Consider the following 17,115-nt stretch of genomic DNA (forward strand, 5'->3'; position numbering starts at 1 on the left):
TAAAAGAGTGATTTGACCGATAACAGTAACATTATCGTTAAAATCGTTCATTTAAATCGCTACGTGTGTACGCACCATTAGATTTGTAAGCTTGCGTGCTTGGCAATCTACTGTCTGTCTGACAATGCTCAGTCTTGATTTATCACGGCGTTCCCAATTGTAAACCACAGCAGAGTCTGGCGGCACTAAATAAATATATTACTGAGCATTAATGACTTTTGGGCCTTGAATGTGATGGGCACAAAAGTCCATTTGCTTAGTTTTTGGACCCATCGGAGAGAATTTATTAGGTTTGTGGACATGTATTAAACAGACTTTTTTTTTAATGCCCAAGTGTCCAGGCTGAAGACACTGGGGAGTACCTGGTTTAGCAATATTGTGCAAATTTACTCTAACCCACAACTAATATAAAAAATAAAATGTTCTTACAATTTTAACGGTTACTGGTTACTATGGGTTTATGCACTTCAGCACCACAAATAAAATCGGCCCCTTTGCAAGGCATATGAATGACATGTCTAGATAATGTTGACAAAACAGGACACTAGATTATACAGATATTTTTGGGTATAATTACCAAAGACCCCTGAGAATGTATTACGATTCTGGGGTCATTTTCACACGGAACTTGGATAAAACATTGCTACTGATGCAAAACTCACGTCTGCCATTTTAACATCTCATGCAAAATTGTTGGCGAATTGGGCTTAAATCAGAAAAAATAAAAATAAGTAAACAAATCTGGACATACATCCGCAGTATAAATGCCTGATTTATGGCAAGTCATCGGCAGCACGCATATACGCACATTCCTGCAGCTCTGCTTTAGCAAGGACACGCTCTGACTGTAATCTGTGTGCGGCAGACCGCCCCTCTCTGTACCTCCAGTGCCAGATACACAAATGTGCATTGGTGCGTGTGCATGAGTTCTCTTTGTGGGGCAAATTTCTATGGAAACGGACGTAAGGTCAACTTGGCTTGAGGCCCTCTGTCACAGGGATCAGTGCTTTTACAGAGAGCTAATATAAAAATCTAAAAAGCAGCTAGACCGATATGGACAATTACAATCCATTTGAGGTGACCGGAACAAATGCTGAATGGGTTTACTCCTATGGAAAGAAACTTCTGATCAGAGAGTGAGGCTGTAGGCACCTGTGTAGTTTCACCAACTGATTAGTCAAGCCAGACTGGATACCAAATCTGGGTCTATGCAACTTGGGCCTCCGTCTGTGAGGCTAAACCTTCAGAGTATTGATGGCCCCTGAAAATATGGGGGTCCCTCCACACTATGAAGATTATATAAAGCAGTTTGGAGATTTAAAATCTACAGTAGTCTGTAAACTACCGCGTCAACGTTCCCGGGGAATAACCATTACCATTCTGTCAGGTGAGGGGGAAATTGTATATACACCTTTCCCTTTTCCTTTAAAACATTTGTCGTTATACAAAGGTGGAATTAATAAGATGATCCTGCTGTTGGGGCCCTTCCCTGTAAGGGAGTGGTGTAAAAAATACACAGCTTCCAAAATGTCTATTAGCAGGAGTAACTTAATCCTATTAACCTTTACACAAAAGCCTTTAGTTATGCCATAACAAAAACAACCATTGCAAGTAACAAAATAACCAAAAATCACAAAAAACAAATAAAAGCAAAAGGGGGCAAATATGTGTGATGTAGGTAAATAAATGTTCAATTGAAACACTGTCCGGCGTGTGTTATTGGTTAATTATGTTACCATGCAAGAGAGTCACTTGTAACATGTTGACGTCAGTCTTGCTGTCTCAGCTGAATGAATAAAATTAAAGGAGAACTCTTATGCTGGCCATACACTAGTACGACCAGCATGAGATACAATTCATCATACGTTTTCCCTTGAACACCCGGCAGCTCCCTGTCAGTCCCGACCGCAGCATTTGGTGCTTTTTTCACACACGATAACTCGCCCCTATGACTGGCCGTGATAGGATCGATCGTGTGCCTCACCAAAAACATGCGATCATAATAGATTTAAATGACGCCGGTCAGACGCACGATGCATTGCATGCGCAAAAACATGGCACGATCTGCATACGATCACGCCGGATAATATGGGCCACACGTCTGATCATAAGATATGATAGAACAGTGGCGGGAGAGCGCATCGGATCGTATTCCTACCTAAATACTACACGATTTTAACACAATTCATCATACGACGTGTCTAAAATCGTGTAATCGGCCCGAAATCACGCTAGTGTATGGCCAGCATAAGGGTATTATTACCAGATTGTTACTTTGCAAATTAAAGGGGCTTTAAATGGAATATTTTTTTTTCTTTTTAGTTATACTTAACGGTTTTTGCTCTGATCATGAAAAAGTCTTGGAAGAGTTTGCAGAAATTCCAACAAAAAATGTTTGTAAATAGGTTTCTCTCTCAAAGTAATTATATATTTTTATCCAGAAGTTGGCTGCAAACAAACAGGACACATATAACTAAAAGCAGCGTTGCAGATACTGTGTGGCAGAAGAGGGCTGACCGTATATGAAGCGCATCAACCCAAATGTATGCCTTGGGATCGGAGATCCTTACACCAGTGGAACCCACATGAACACACCATGGGAGCAGCCCGGTATATACACACACACCATATTAAATCATGACAATAAGAGAATGGATTTTTTACTTCCGCACAAACTACTTTCCTCTAGTATGCACACACAGTATTACTTTCAGGCCATCCATTCCATAAGAAATCAAGTAAACACATTGGGTGATGTAAAATATCAATTTTCCTACTAATTATGCAGTAACTGAAATTTGCAGTGTGTTTCAACCAGATAAATCACAGGGGTTAAAGCAGCTTTAGCCCATTATCAAGTTTTGTTTGGTTTAATGTACATAACTGACCAACCTCAATATTCAAATTGGTGATATGACTGCAGATTAATAAATACACTTTAATTATTAATTTTATGTATGTTTCCAATATAATGCTCCAGTTTTCATTTTTTGAATAGCCTTTACTATAATCTGTAATTTAGAGGAGCCTCACAAAACAATACTTGTGGCAGACCTATTGTACTGTAAGTTTGCAATGTTGGGTTAAATTTGCCTTTACATTTCTTAATTATAAATCAATCATCGAGAAGACGTAAATTTGGTCACAGTGTGCCAGAATACAGCTACAATCACTATATAGCATTTGGGCACAAGAGCTGAAACTTCAAAGTGTTTGCGTAGGCTTCACTAAACCGTACATGGAATCCATGGCTGTATTTAAAACAATTTAACACCACCCATAAAAGCGGGTGTTCAAAATATAAATAAAAGCCCAAGACTACTACAATACATTTAAGCACATTCATTTTAAGCACAAGCCTTAAAACAAAATATTGCATTAGTGCTACAAAGTAATATAGCAATAGGGTGTCAGAAGTAAAAGTCTTGAAGTATTGTACCAGGCATGACTAGCTCAAAGTTCATCCAATCACCTACAGTACCTTATAATAAAAAACTATTTCCTAAAAAAAGTGTGTAACTATTAAGCAATATTTTCCAGCTGGAAGAATAATTTCATAAATCAGAGAAATATTATACCATAATAGCCACTCATACAAACAGGAAATAAGAAGTGTACATTCACACACAAATTATAAAAATACAATTCTTATTCTAAAATAACTTTTGTTTATTCCAAAATGTGTGTGTATATATATATATATATATATATATATATATATATACACACACACACACACACATACATACATATATATATATACATACACACACATGCAGAGAATAGAGAAATTTAAGAAGTTTTTTTTTCTTGCCTGTAGACTGAGGTGTGGTGGGGTGGTAATGTTTTAATGGTCAACTGTGATAACCAATAAATGAGATTCCCATTTTCAAGGCATCTCCATTCAGGATTAGGGTGGAGTGTACTAAACGGTCTTGTCTGGCGGTTGCATTTATTCAGATATTATTATGCAATGGTACATGCAAACTATTATGCAGTCGTGATTACATGTTTATTATTAAAACAACAACCATGACAGCCGCCCCTTCCTAGGTACTCTTCTATTTTATTTTTTGGGGGTCCTCAACTCTACCCTTTCCTCGCCCTTTGTCCCATTCCCTTCTTATGTGGGTTGGTTTTCACTTTTACTGGATTTTTTTTTACTCTTAATAATTTGTTTGTATTATGCTGGATAAATTATTAATCTTGCAGTTCACTTTCTATAATTAGTATCACTTTCTATAATTAGTATATGTTGTGTGTGGTTTCAATTGCACATTTTAATATACTGTTTCTGGAAATTTTGTACTGTATTTTTGGATTAAAAAAAAACCTCAACCATATATTGCATTAAAAAGAATACAACCATTTTAATTCATTCATTTGGCTGAATGATTATATCTCATAAGTGAAAATCTCTCTTGTAAAAGATATTATGTTTAGTTTGACAGAATATATATTTTTTTATTTTTTTGTAGCTATTGCAGCTAGATTATTTTTGTAGATAATCTGTCTAAAATCAAGTTTTTATTTTGATGTTAATGTTAAAACTTTACTTTTATTATTTAAAAAATATAGCATGAAAGTTCTCCATTACATTTTCTAGCTAGTTACAAATTTGTATAAAGAATGTATGATTCAATATTATTTTAAAGGGATCATAACACCCTCGCAATACCAATGTTTAATTAATGCAGCAGATATTTAAAAAAAATACAGCATATGCATATTAAGGCATCAAATGTGCATTAGCCATCATATTTGTGCTTAAAAAAAAATTGATTCTGCAGATACCAACTTCTATCTCATCACAAGCTCAAAAGAGCTTAAAGTTAATATTAAAAAGAGAAAATTAAGTTACAGAATTTGTCAAAAATAATTTTAAACCATTTAGCTTTTGCAGTTCAAAATAAAAAAGTAAAAAAATAATTTTGTAGTGTAGTTAACTAAAAACAAGAAAATTTCCATAAATCAACTGATTCCTTTTTGAGCCACTTGAATAGCTTAAGATACATTCCTCCAGTTTAAAGAGAAGATACAAAAAATGCAGTAATTTATGTGTGAGAGGAGCAAAAGGCCCATAGATTTGGCATCTAGTTATAGGACAATGTAATCATCTCTATTATCCCTTTATATAAACATATATAAGGCCAAGGCACATGCAGTTTGGAGCTGGTTTTTTTTTTACACCTTAGTATTTTTTAAATAAAAAAATATATATTTAAATCAATAAATGTTGGGATATTTTTCATAATTTGAATTACTTTTTTGAGGCATCAACTTCACTTTTATCTCTTTCCTATTTTTTCATCTATCTAAACAAATATTAGTTTGTGAATCCTCTTTTTTCCAGGACAAATGAAGTTTATATGTGGCAGTATACTAGAATATATATAGGGAACTTACAAAGAAAAAAATTGGGCAATAGGAACACTTAATTATCCCCATAGCTAATTTTAGGCAAATTAAGTCACCAGAAATTTACCTCATTTAAATATCCATTTGTGATGTATACATATACTGAACAAGGTACTTTGTACAATGGCTGAGGTCATTGTAGTGTCCTTTAACAACTGTATACCTTAAGTTATGAAGACCATTTTTGCTTCCATGAAAATATATTATAAATGCAACAATGGGCAAAAACTCTCAAGGTCTAAGTTGGCATAAGCCAAGACATGATGAAAATATTGGTTCATTTTCTTTTTAAAAGTATAGGTTTTTGTACACAAAGTATGCTTTAAAATTACATATATTTTTCACATCTGCAATAATCAAGTAAACCACATGAGTGTCAGCATACTTCTAGTTAGTTGGACCAAAATAAAATTGACTAAGCAAAGCACTGGATTCAGAGGCCATCATCTCTGACAACCTGCATCCAGAACTAGCAAAATGAGGGTCTACCAAACCACCCCCAGATTGAGCCATGGCTACAAATAGAGACTAAAGCTGGCCACACACTAGACCAACTTACCATTCCAACCAATCAACCTGCCAACTTGTTGATTGGTTGGAATGAAAATCTGGTAACGTATGGGAGTAAATGATGATCAGCAATTTGCTCCTAAATGTCAGAAAACAGATGAAAATGGTCGTTCAGACAAATTTGTTAAATGTTTGATCTAAACTATTTGTTCAAACAACAGTTTTGGTCCGTTTTCCAGCGTTTGGGAGCAAATTGCTGATTGTATTCCTTACCAGATTTTCATTCCAACCAATCAACTAGTTGGCTGGTTGGAAGTAAGTTGGTCTAGTGTGTGGCCAGCTTAAGGCCTCAATGAAGTGTGGCCTTCCATTTGAATAAACCAGTCAGCTGGGAACTAGTTTAAAAATAAAATACAGACAACAGCAATAAACTACTTGCAGCTTTTTGAGAATTCATATTAAAAAAAAAGTTGCAAATGTAATTTCAATAATATTAGGGTAATTGTACACTGGTTTTCTTGAACATTGTTACACTATAACATTCTATTGTGCAGTTCTTTGGAGTTTGTAGTTGTGCAAATAACTGTCAATGCTAAAGTGATACACCACCATAACACAAATTCAACAGTCATATATTTGCCAAAAGGAAAGAGAAACTATTTTTAAAGTTTATAATTTGTAAGACTTAAATATGCTGTCCAAAAATAAGAATGTGACATGGCTGCTGGGCTTTGGATGTTTTTACATTATTGAAATACCATAAATTACACGAGTAAAGTGGGACCTTAGTTAAATAAAGCAATTTTAAGTGAGAATTAATCTTTTTGCACTATGCTTTACATTTGTTTTGTTTATTTGTGTTGCATAATACTGCACAACATAAAAATAAAAATGGTAATGTATTGCTGGTCATAAGAAATGCAATGTCTAAGATTTGTTTCATCGCCTAGAGAATCGGTTAAGAGTCATCAAATGCCAGTTTACCCGGTTGATTTTGAAATTACTGCACAGACAATGTTACCCTCCTAACCACCATTTTATCCATCAGATAAACCTAAAATTGCCAGCGATTTAAAACCCCCAAGTCCTGTATCACATGCAGGTTATGGAAAACCACCATCATCTAGCAGGAAATTTAAGACAATTTCTGATTGTACGACTGTCGGGGTTGTAGAACTCAGTGTAAGGTCCGCTTTGCTCTCACAGGGGTTTGTTTTTTTAACCTGTGGACTTGGGGTTTTGTTTTGTTTTTTAAAAAAGTGGACTACATAGGGTCAAGAAAAGATGCAAGGTATTACAGCCACAACTCTACATTATACTACACATCAAATACTACAGATGAAGGGATCATGGCTCTTACTTATTAAAACCATTAAGGGGGTACACATTTCTCTTGGTACTCACGAGGTGACCTTGGTACTTTACAAGTTAACGCATTCATTTTTTTTTTTTATGTACTGACAGGCAAGAGAACTGCTGTTTGAGGTCTCTCACATGGAACTGCTTTTTTGTTTGTGGTTTTTACAGCAAGTTTTCCACTTGTTTGTGTATCCATAAGTTAATTGAATCAAGTGTTTTTTTTTTAACCTGTAAAAACTTAAGATGGCAACTTGCAGTGTGGAGTTTCATGGGAGGTTTACTGAAATTTTCCAGCAGTTTACTTTAAAAAAAAAATCTGACAGTTGTTAATTCACCCAAAATCACACCCGAAGGCATCACTTTAAACAAATAATTGCTTAATAAACTTCCCACCAATGTCTTCTGTCTAGATTATATTACTAGTAAAATACTGTTATACAAGTCATTCTGTATGACGATATCCACCTTTAAGGGACCACTCATGTATAAAATGAAAACCTTCAATTAATAAAGCTTCAATTGATAGAGCTGGGTTGTTGTGGGGGAAGTTTTCCTACACAAGCAAACTTCCTGTAAGCAATCATGTTGCAGGACACTACAACCAGCCTTATGTGTGGGAAGGGGTTAAAAAAAAACAACACTTGCAGTCCTTTATAAAGAAAAAAGTGTCAAATCATCTCCATTTCTGTCAGATGCAAATTTTGCACATTTAGAATTGTGAATTTATTAGAGGTACATAAATATGAAGCTTGTATTAGGTTGAGTGGTCCTTTCATTCTCATACCTGCAGGTGAGATAGGTTTTACATTTACTAGATCGATGTACACCATATTGCTGGTAAAAAGGAATACATTTAATAAGATTTGGGGTCACTGCTGAGAAAACTAACATTTAAGGATGTTGGCATGGAAAAGGAAAACATACCTAAATGTCAAAAGTAGTATGCTCTGGTTCTAAAACTGGCCATACGCTGTAAAAACAGTGCTTAATTTTTTAATTGAATTGTAAGAAAAATTAAAACCATGTGCCACTTCTTGGAAAAAAAAAAATAAACCATTGAGGAAGCCACGTGCCGGTGGTGAAACGCATTTGAAACTACTCCTGAATACTCATCACTTGATTTCAACTTCACTTACTTTAACTCCAAAAAAAAAAGCTTATTATCTTCTACGGTTTTATAAATCAAGCTATTGCATACTATTGTATTTGACTTTTTTAAATTCTGTAATATTCTATATTTAATTTATAAATTATTCTTTTACATTTGTATTATCTTTTGTCATGTTTATAGTCACATCCTAGCACCATCTCTCAGTTGGTACTACTCCTGGTGCAATTTCCTATATATTTACATGTAACAAATCATTTAGTATTGTTTTATAACTTTACAACACTTTGATTCAGTTTATATTAATGCACAGAATATTTTATTCTGCAGAATTTACTTTATATACTATAATTAATATAAATTAGTCTTTCTTTAAATCTTTCGCAATTTGCACTACTTACGGCAATCTCCTATAAACCTGTTACCACTGGCGTAACTACCGTAGGTACAGCTGCTATGGGGCCCGGCCCTCCTCCTGCACCTACACTACGAAGGGCAGACTAGATGGGCGAAGGGGTTCTTATCTGCCATCAAATTCTGTTTCTGTGTTACTAGGCCAGCCATGGTCCTATTCATACTGTGCAGGGCAGGCACATATGCCCTCCCGGTCGGCTTCGCCTCTCATTTACTGATACCGGGAGGAGGCATGGCCGTGATCTGAGGATGTCCCAGCAGGCTAAGAATGGCCACGCCTTCTCCCAGTATCAGTCAGTGAGAGATGAACCCGATCAGATGTGCCTGCCCTGCACAGCACACACTGGAGGACAACCACGGAGCAGCCGTAAATCACTGCAGAGGATGGCAGGACCCCTGAAAATTTTACTATGGGACCCCCTAGGTCTAGTTACGCCCCTGCCTGTTACATACTAGATCAATTATTTCTCTATTATATTCTTTACATTGACTACCTTGTTTACTAAAATTATCCTTACATTTCTCAATTACATTTTAAACTTACTAATTTTAACTCATTACTCAATCTACTATATTACCTTTATCATTTAATGAATTTATACTGTATATTCTTTATATATCTGTCTTAGCAGGTGAATGATCAATAATGCTAGACTATCTACATTTAATATTTATACTTCACATATACATTTCTGTAAGTCTGTCTTACGTTGTTTACTCATTACGGTTATCACTCTCCCACTGATACTACTCCAATACCCTATACCCCTACACTTATTTACTATCATTTTGTTAAAACATACAGATTCCAATACTCTCTTTAATACATTCGCTAAGGGGAGTTATGCAATAGGTTCTGAGTGTACGGAACCAGCACAATTTTAGCGAGTTCGCATTTAAAATCGGCAAATCAGTTATGAGGCTGTTTTTGCCTTCTGATTGCCGCTTTAAATCTAGTGGCTACCTCACAGAAATCATGCCAGTTCCTTAACCTCGTATCATATTACACAAAACCCCTCATTCCTATTATTGTTGTTCTTGAATCCATTAATACAATTACTCCCTCAACAGCTGCTTCATAATTGGCAATAACAAAAGATCCTTTACTCAAGATCTCTCCACTCCAACCTCTAATCTCAGAAATGCCTTCTCCAACCATGCTCCCTCACCCACAATCTATGGACACTATATCACGTACAGCACCATCATTCCAACCACTATCAACTAGCACTGCAGGGCTACTGAAAACAAAGTTCAATTTTATTTCAAGGTCTTCAATGTGGAGGTGGACTGGTATTTGAAGCACATATACATTCCCCCACAAGAGTCAAGTGTAATAGTGCACCACAAACTGTACCATGTGAGTAATATATTAAATACAATCAATCAGATGTGGTGGTATGAATTGATAATCTGATTAGGAATGGTTGCAAAGTCTAGTAAAACCATACAACAAAAAGAACATGTGAAAAAGTATTAAACTATTACTCATTTATATATTTTTTTTAAACTGCAATGGGTGCCATCAATTTTACCTAATTAAAGTGGGTTATTTTTATTATTATTTTAAACATTTAAAGTGCGAAAAATTGTTGAAACTTCGACCAGCCTGTCTCTACAATGAATACATACAAGAGTAGCCTTCAAAATAAATTAGTCAGACATCCAGACACACGCACTAACTCCAAAATTATGTAATTTTTTTAAGTGTTTTGGATTGTTTCTATCACCTATGTAATTTCATAAGGTGTTTTGGAATGTTTGAGCCACTTATCACACACACTGACTACCCATATATACTCAGAACCAATCACTACTGAGCCTGCCCATATATACCCAAAACCAATCATTTCTCAAATTAAAACTATTTCTAAAGTGGTTAACAAGTTTTGTGTCTGTTACCTTTGAGAACATGTGAATCAGTGGCTAAATCTACTGCGTGAAGTGGTCTGAACATCTGTGATGTTGGAACACAGCTAGGGCCATGGACGAGCAGTTGCCCACGGCTGGTAACATAGGTCAGATACATGGAGCCATTACTGTGGCACTATGGGTGAAAAATTTATCTAAATACATAATTTTATTTTCTTTTGTAAAAGATTGATATTAGCTACATTTTCTCAGTTTGATAAGTTCAAGTACACAAGCACCCAGTTTTGTAAGCAAGCCCAAGGCAGGAGTAGGAGGAGAAGGTAGAACAATCTACACAAAAAACATTCTCACAAAAGATGAGAGAATCAGTGACAGAGAAAAAATACCCAATGAAGCCAGGTGCGTCAGGGTGGGCACCCAGTGGACTTCGAAGAAATAAGAGTTAACAAGTTCATACTATAACGCTTTAATTTCTTCTTCAGGGTCCACAGGGAGTAGCATGGTGACTTCCCAAAGTGGTTTCCTCCCCAAGGGTAGGGACGCTCATGAGCAGAAAGAATCCTGCGCCCAAAGAAAGCATCCTGAGGCAAGTCTCAAAGGCAAAAAAGCTAAGGAAGGAGTGGACGGAACCACACACTTTATTCAAATGAAAAACCCAGGATAACACTTATGGAAGGGTAACCAATCCAGGTACATGGGACAGCTTTGTCCAAAAAAAAAAAAAAGGAGAAACAATAAAAAGCAAGCACCCAGAACACCGTAAAACCATAGGGTCATAACCTCTGGGTGAGCACCCTTAAAAATAAGAGTGCTAAGCTCTGTGACAGATTGTCCTGACCACAGAGCTAGAGAAACATTTGTTTTTTAAGTGGGATAATGCAAGAACCACGCCATCAAAGACAGACGAGGTAGGTCCGAGCGCAGTCAAGGGCCCTGCGTCAACTGATCATGCCATAGAGGAAGTGGAAAGGGAGCGTCTATGAAAAGACTCTGTAGATCGGTGAACCAGTGGCGCCTGGGCCAGGCTGGAGCTATCAGTATCACTGTGTCACCTTCCTGCTTGAATTTCCAGAGAACCCTTGGGGAGGAGGGAAATCGAAGGAAACAGGTATGAGAGTTTGACATTCCATCGCACTGCCAGAGCATCCACAAAAACTGCTGAAGAGTCTCTGGTCCCATATCTGGAGATCTTGTGACGTGAGGCCATGAGGTCTACGTCTGGTAGGCCCCATTTGTTCACCAGGAGTTGAAAGACATCTAGGTGAAGAACTCCTTCGCCTGCGTGTACATCCTTGATGGCTTAGGAAGTCCACTTTCCAGTTGAGGACTCTGGAGATGAATACTGCAGAGTTTGCCGGGAGACACAATTCGGCCCACATTAGGATGTGTGCTACTTCCCGCATGGCTGCCTGACTTCGCGTGCCTCCCTGATGGTTGATTGTCAAACTGAATTTGGAGCGGCCTGCCATGGAGGTGTCACACCAAAGTGAGCATCTGTACACAGCTCGAAGCTCCAGGATGTTTACAGGCAGGTGACTTTCCTGAGTTGTCCAGCTTCCCAGAAAGGTTCGAGAACCTGTTACCGCAACCCATCTGCGAAGGCTGGCATCCGTAGTGAGGAGCTCCCACTCTAGGATCCAGAAGTGGCGACCCTCGTCTAGATGGGACGTCTGTAGCCACCATGAGAAAGCCAAACCTCCAGGGAGAGGAGGATCGTCTGGGACCAGATCAGATGATACCATCCGTTCCACCAGGAGAGAATCAATTGTTGCAGGGCCCTGGAGTGGAACTGTGCATATTCCATCATATTGAAGGTGGATACCATGGACCTGCATTGCTGAGTGAATGGATACTCTGCGATTGCAGAGCAATTTGCGCGCACTCAATTGCAGTACCAAAATCTTCTCTGCTGGCAGAAAGATCTTTTGTACCTGAGAATCTAGGAGTGCCCCCACATGTACCATCCTCAGTGTTGGAAAGAGGACTTTTTCCAATTGATGATCCAGCCATGTGCTTTCAGACAGGCAATGGTCAGTTGAAGATGGCGTTGTAAAACAGCCTATGACTGTACCAAGATTAAGTGGTTGTCTAGGTATGGCAGGATTCTGACTCCAAGATGCCTCAAGTAGGCCGTCATAATGACCATTATCTTGGTAAAGACCAGAGGGGCCATTTACAGACCAAACGGCAGTGCCTGAAACTGGTAATGTCACTGCAGAACAGCAAACCGTAGAAATCGTTGGTGGGATGGCGTAATAGGCACATGCAGATACACATCCTGAATGTCCAGGGAAACAATAAAATCCCCAGGTTCCAAGGCCAGAACAATAGCCGTAGTGTTTCCATGTGGAACTTTGGCACTCAAATAAACCTGTTGAGGGTTTGAGATTCAAAATAGGCCGATGAGACCCATTCGGCTTCTGAATCAAAAAGGGAGAAACAGAAACCAGTTCCTCAAAAAAACATAGGAACAGGTATTACACCTGAACTTAGCAGGGAGTGAATGGCTTCCTCGAAGGCCTGGGCCTTGATGGGGTATGATGGAAGACCTGTACAAAAAATTTGCCGGGGAGGATGTCTCCGGAAAGTGAAAGCGTATCCATAAAGCAATTTCTCTTACCCAGGCATCTGTAGTTGCCTGATGCCGAGTCGTGAACCGTAGAAGTCGGCCTACCACCTTGGGATACCCCAGGGTGTGGCCTGCCCCATCAGACGGAGGGCTTATCATACTTAAGAGCTGGACGTCTGGCCGCCCAAAACTGCTTAGATCTAGACTTGTTGGTCTTGTCTGAAGCAGGCTGCCATGTAATGGACAGTCCTTTTGCCTTGCCTTGGGGACAAAAGGCCCAAAATAAAGACCTATTATGCTTAGAAGTAGCTGCTGACGGCAAAAAAAGCAGTAGCCACTATCTTTTCCAATTCTGCACCAAACAGTACAGTGCCAGAGAAAGGCAAGGATTCGAGGGCCTTCTTAGATTCCAAGTCTGGTTTCCAGAATTGTAGCCAAAGGACTCTGCGGGTGACTACAGAGGTTGCAGATGCATTAGAAACATGGAGTCCGGTAGCCAATGCCACTTCTTCCAAATAAGAGGCCACCTCCCCATTATGGGAGATGAAGGCCAGTTGCTCCCTGGTAGCGTCTGATGACATGCTGTCTTCCAGTGCATTCGTCCATCCTTCAACAGCCTTAGCAACACAGGCTGCAACCCAAGCGGGCCTAGTGATACAGACAGATAACGAGTTAACAGACTTCGAAAATGAGAGACTTGTCTTATCTGTAGCATCCTTAGGGGAGGTTGCGGATAGTATAGGCAACAGAGTGCTTAACTAAACATGCACATGAGAATCCACCATAGGAGGGACTTCCCATTTAGTACACACACCAGGTTGGAGAGGGTTGAAAAAAAAAAAAGCCGCTAGTCTTCTTGGAATTTGGAACCAATTGTTGGGAATATTCCATGCTTCCCCCATAAGCTCAGTGAGCTGTTCTGATTGAGGGAACTCAGCCTTAACCACCTTTTGTCTTTTAAACACCGGGGCTTTAGGCTTAGGAGCGTATTTCTCATCCTCTATATTCAAGATTGATTTAACCGACCTTACTAGAGAAGGAATATCCACTATCAAATGATGGGCCTCCTCACCTAAGGGGGACCCTGGAGGAGAACCATGTGCATCATCAGTCTCCTCAGATGATGTGTCAGTGTGTCAGACTTTGAATGCTGGGAAGACTGAAATAAAAGGAGGCCACGGTGGATAACGGTCTGTCTGCCTGTAACATATCTTGCTGAAAGGTGGCAGACATATGAGCCATATCCTGAGCTGGGTGGGCATATCCATTCAGGAAAGATGTATGGGGGGTACCAACCTAGTAAGCTGTAACTGCTGTGGGTACCCCAGAGTGGGAGGAAGTGTTGAAGCTGATAAGCGATCCACTAACTTAGTCATAACCTGTGCAAAGGAGGACACCCAAGGTGGCTCCTGCACTGGTAAGGTAGGCAGGAGCAACGGTACATGACAATTAGCACTCACTATCCTGCACAATATCCTGAGAGAACAAGCCTTCTGAACAGGTTATGCATGTAGCCAGGACAGGGCCCGAAACCTCCTTGCCTTTGAAAGACATAGTAATACAAGTAAACAGCACACAAAGTGTATAGCTAAAAGTGAAATGTGACACCTTCACAAATACAAGTAAATGTGAAGTACAAATGAACCCCTACACACCTGGTAGTGATGGGATAAGAAAGAGCAGCAGGGATAGATATAACAGTTAGAAAGTTAAAGGCATTATATCACCACAGCAGGGCTAGCACAAGTCACATACAATGCAAATAAATACAAATATACTTGCAATGGGCACTGAATCAACTACACAAGGCTGGTAGGATACGAGTGCTGTATAACCTGGCTCCAGGGAGAGATACAGGGAGACAGGACCGGATCTCCTGAGACCTACAGCTGCAGAATAGCCCTGATTAAAGGCACCTGAGCGTCTCATTAGGGAGAGTGTAGGAAGAGCAGCTCTGATCTGGAAGACTCACCTGAGACATCACACACTGAGCTGGGGGAGGGGGCTGTTAGGGGAGAGCTTACTTCCCCACTGCTCTATTAACCCCCGGGTCTACTGGCTTAACTAAGGCCCCAGATTTTACTGCCCTGGTGGTGTAGTGGGGGAGCAGGCGCACAAGACACCCCACAACAGCGGCCTCCGGCTGGTCTCCACAGCCAGAGGTTAAGGGCTGCAATCAGATGCGACTCCCCGCAAGCCTGACATCCCCATTATCTGGCTGCAGTCCATGGGCTCCCAGGGAAGTGCTAGCCAAGCTTTACTGGTGCCCGCCATAATCATTGGACCGCTCACCGGTGTTGCAGCACCGGCGGGAGTAGAAGCAGTCACGCAGGCGTCCATTAGGACGCTCAGTGCGACTTACTCAGAAACAAAGTTAAAAACGTTAAAACATAAAATAAAAGCTTGGGGCTGTCTAACACAGACCCACTTTTTTCAAAGGTGCGACTGCTTCTGCCAGCACCAAACTGAAAGAACTGGCTGCCCGTGGCTGTGGTATATGTGGAGGAGGGCCAGTGCATCCTGGGAGCTAAAGCTTTAACTGTATGGTGCACAGCTCACTCCAACCAACTACACCCCATGGACCCCGAAGAAAAATAACATAATAGATTAAAGCCGCGTATCCTTTAGACAATACAATGAACGATTACATTCAATCGTTCATTACATTGTCCAGTGGATATGCAGTCAACGGCCAGCGATGCGCTCTCCGACTTGTCATTGAAGCCGCTTAACGCCAAAACCTGCTGTCCAACCTGACGAGATCATCAGGTTGTGCAGGTTTGGGGATGAGGGAGGGTGCCGACACTGAACGATATATCGTTCAGTGTGGGTGCTCAATGTTGTTAAGGACATTTAGCACACCACTGCTGGGGACGCACTACACGATATCGCTCATGGGAGCGAATCGTGTAATGCATATGCACCTTAACAGTTATGTAAATTCGGTTTTATAAATGTGTATCTTATTGTGGTGTTGTTCTGTGTCACAATAAAATGTAAAAATATGTAAAATACTAAAACTGGTAAGGAAGTTCTCTGAAAGCTCTTAGGAGGAATTTGGCAGGGGCAAAATACACGCCCATACCCAGCGAGAATACATATTTTGTTGTATTACCAAGCATCATCTCCTGAATAGTAACCACAGGCCATTGCAGAGTACAGGAGCCACTGAATTCTAGAAGGCAGGATCTTGTACACGTATCCACGGAAGATGAGCATCCATTCATATTTTTATATTTTTTTTAGGGGGATTTTGCTACCACACTGCTTGAATTTGTCTTATTTGGATTGTTTTTATTCACTGCTCATATTAAAAAGTCTCATGTATTTTAGACGGAAAACCCCTTTAGACATGCAACGACATAGGCTTGGATATGATCGACATCCAAGACTAGGTTATAGTGTGTAAACATTAGCTCCAACACGAAAGGTCCTTTTCCATGGATGGTACAGGACCCAGACCTTTTCCCTACAGGAGAAAACTGTATAATCAGCATGGTCCTGAAACTATCGGGTGTCCAGAATGATAAGACAAGCCTTGATTTTCTCAGGGCACTTAAGATCTGCAGCTGGCCCAGTGGCTGTAACCCAGTACATGAGTGCCTGCCCCTTTTAGGATTAATGGAGAGGTATTCGGTATCCATTGCCATAAATCCTAAAGTGGTAGCACTCAAAATAATTTCTATTATGAGCTATGTGGACAATGTGCCAGGGGAACTGACGGGCAAAAGCACTCCACGGCCTGCATCTTCTCATTTTTCATCAGCGGTACGCAGGAAAACTAGGGACGATTGGCCACAGTAATGTTACTGTGCACAGCATCGTGATGTTTCGGAAGCATAACTATGAATTGAATCTTCCTCCC

Source organism: Taudactylus pleione, unplaced genomic scaffold (genome assembly GCF_031769625.1).
Source record: "Taudactylus pleione unplaced genomic scaffold, aTauple2 ptg000073l, whole genome shotgun sequence".
NCBI lineage: Eukaryota > Metazoa > Chordata > Amphibia > Anura > Myobatrachidae > Taudactylus > Taudactylus pleione.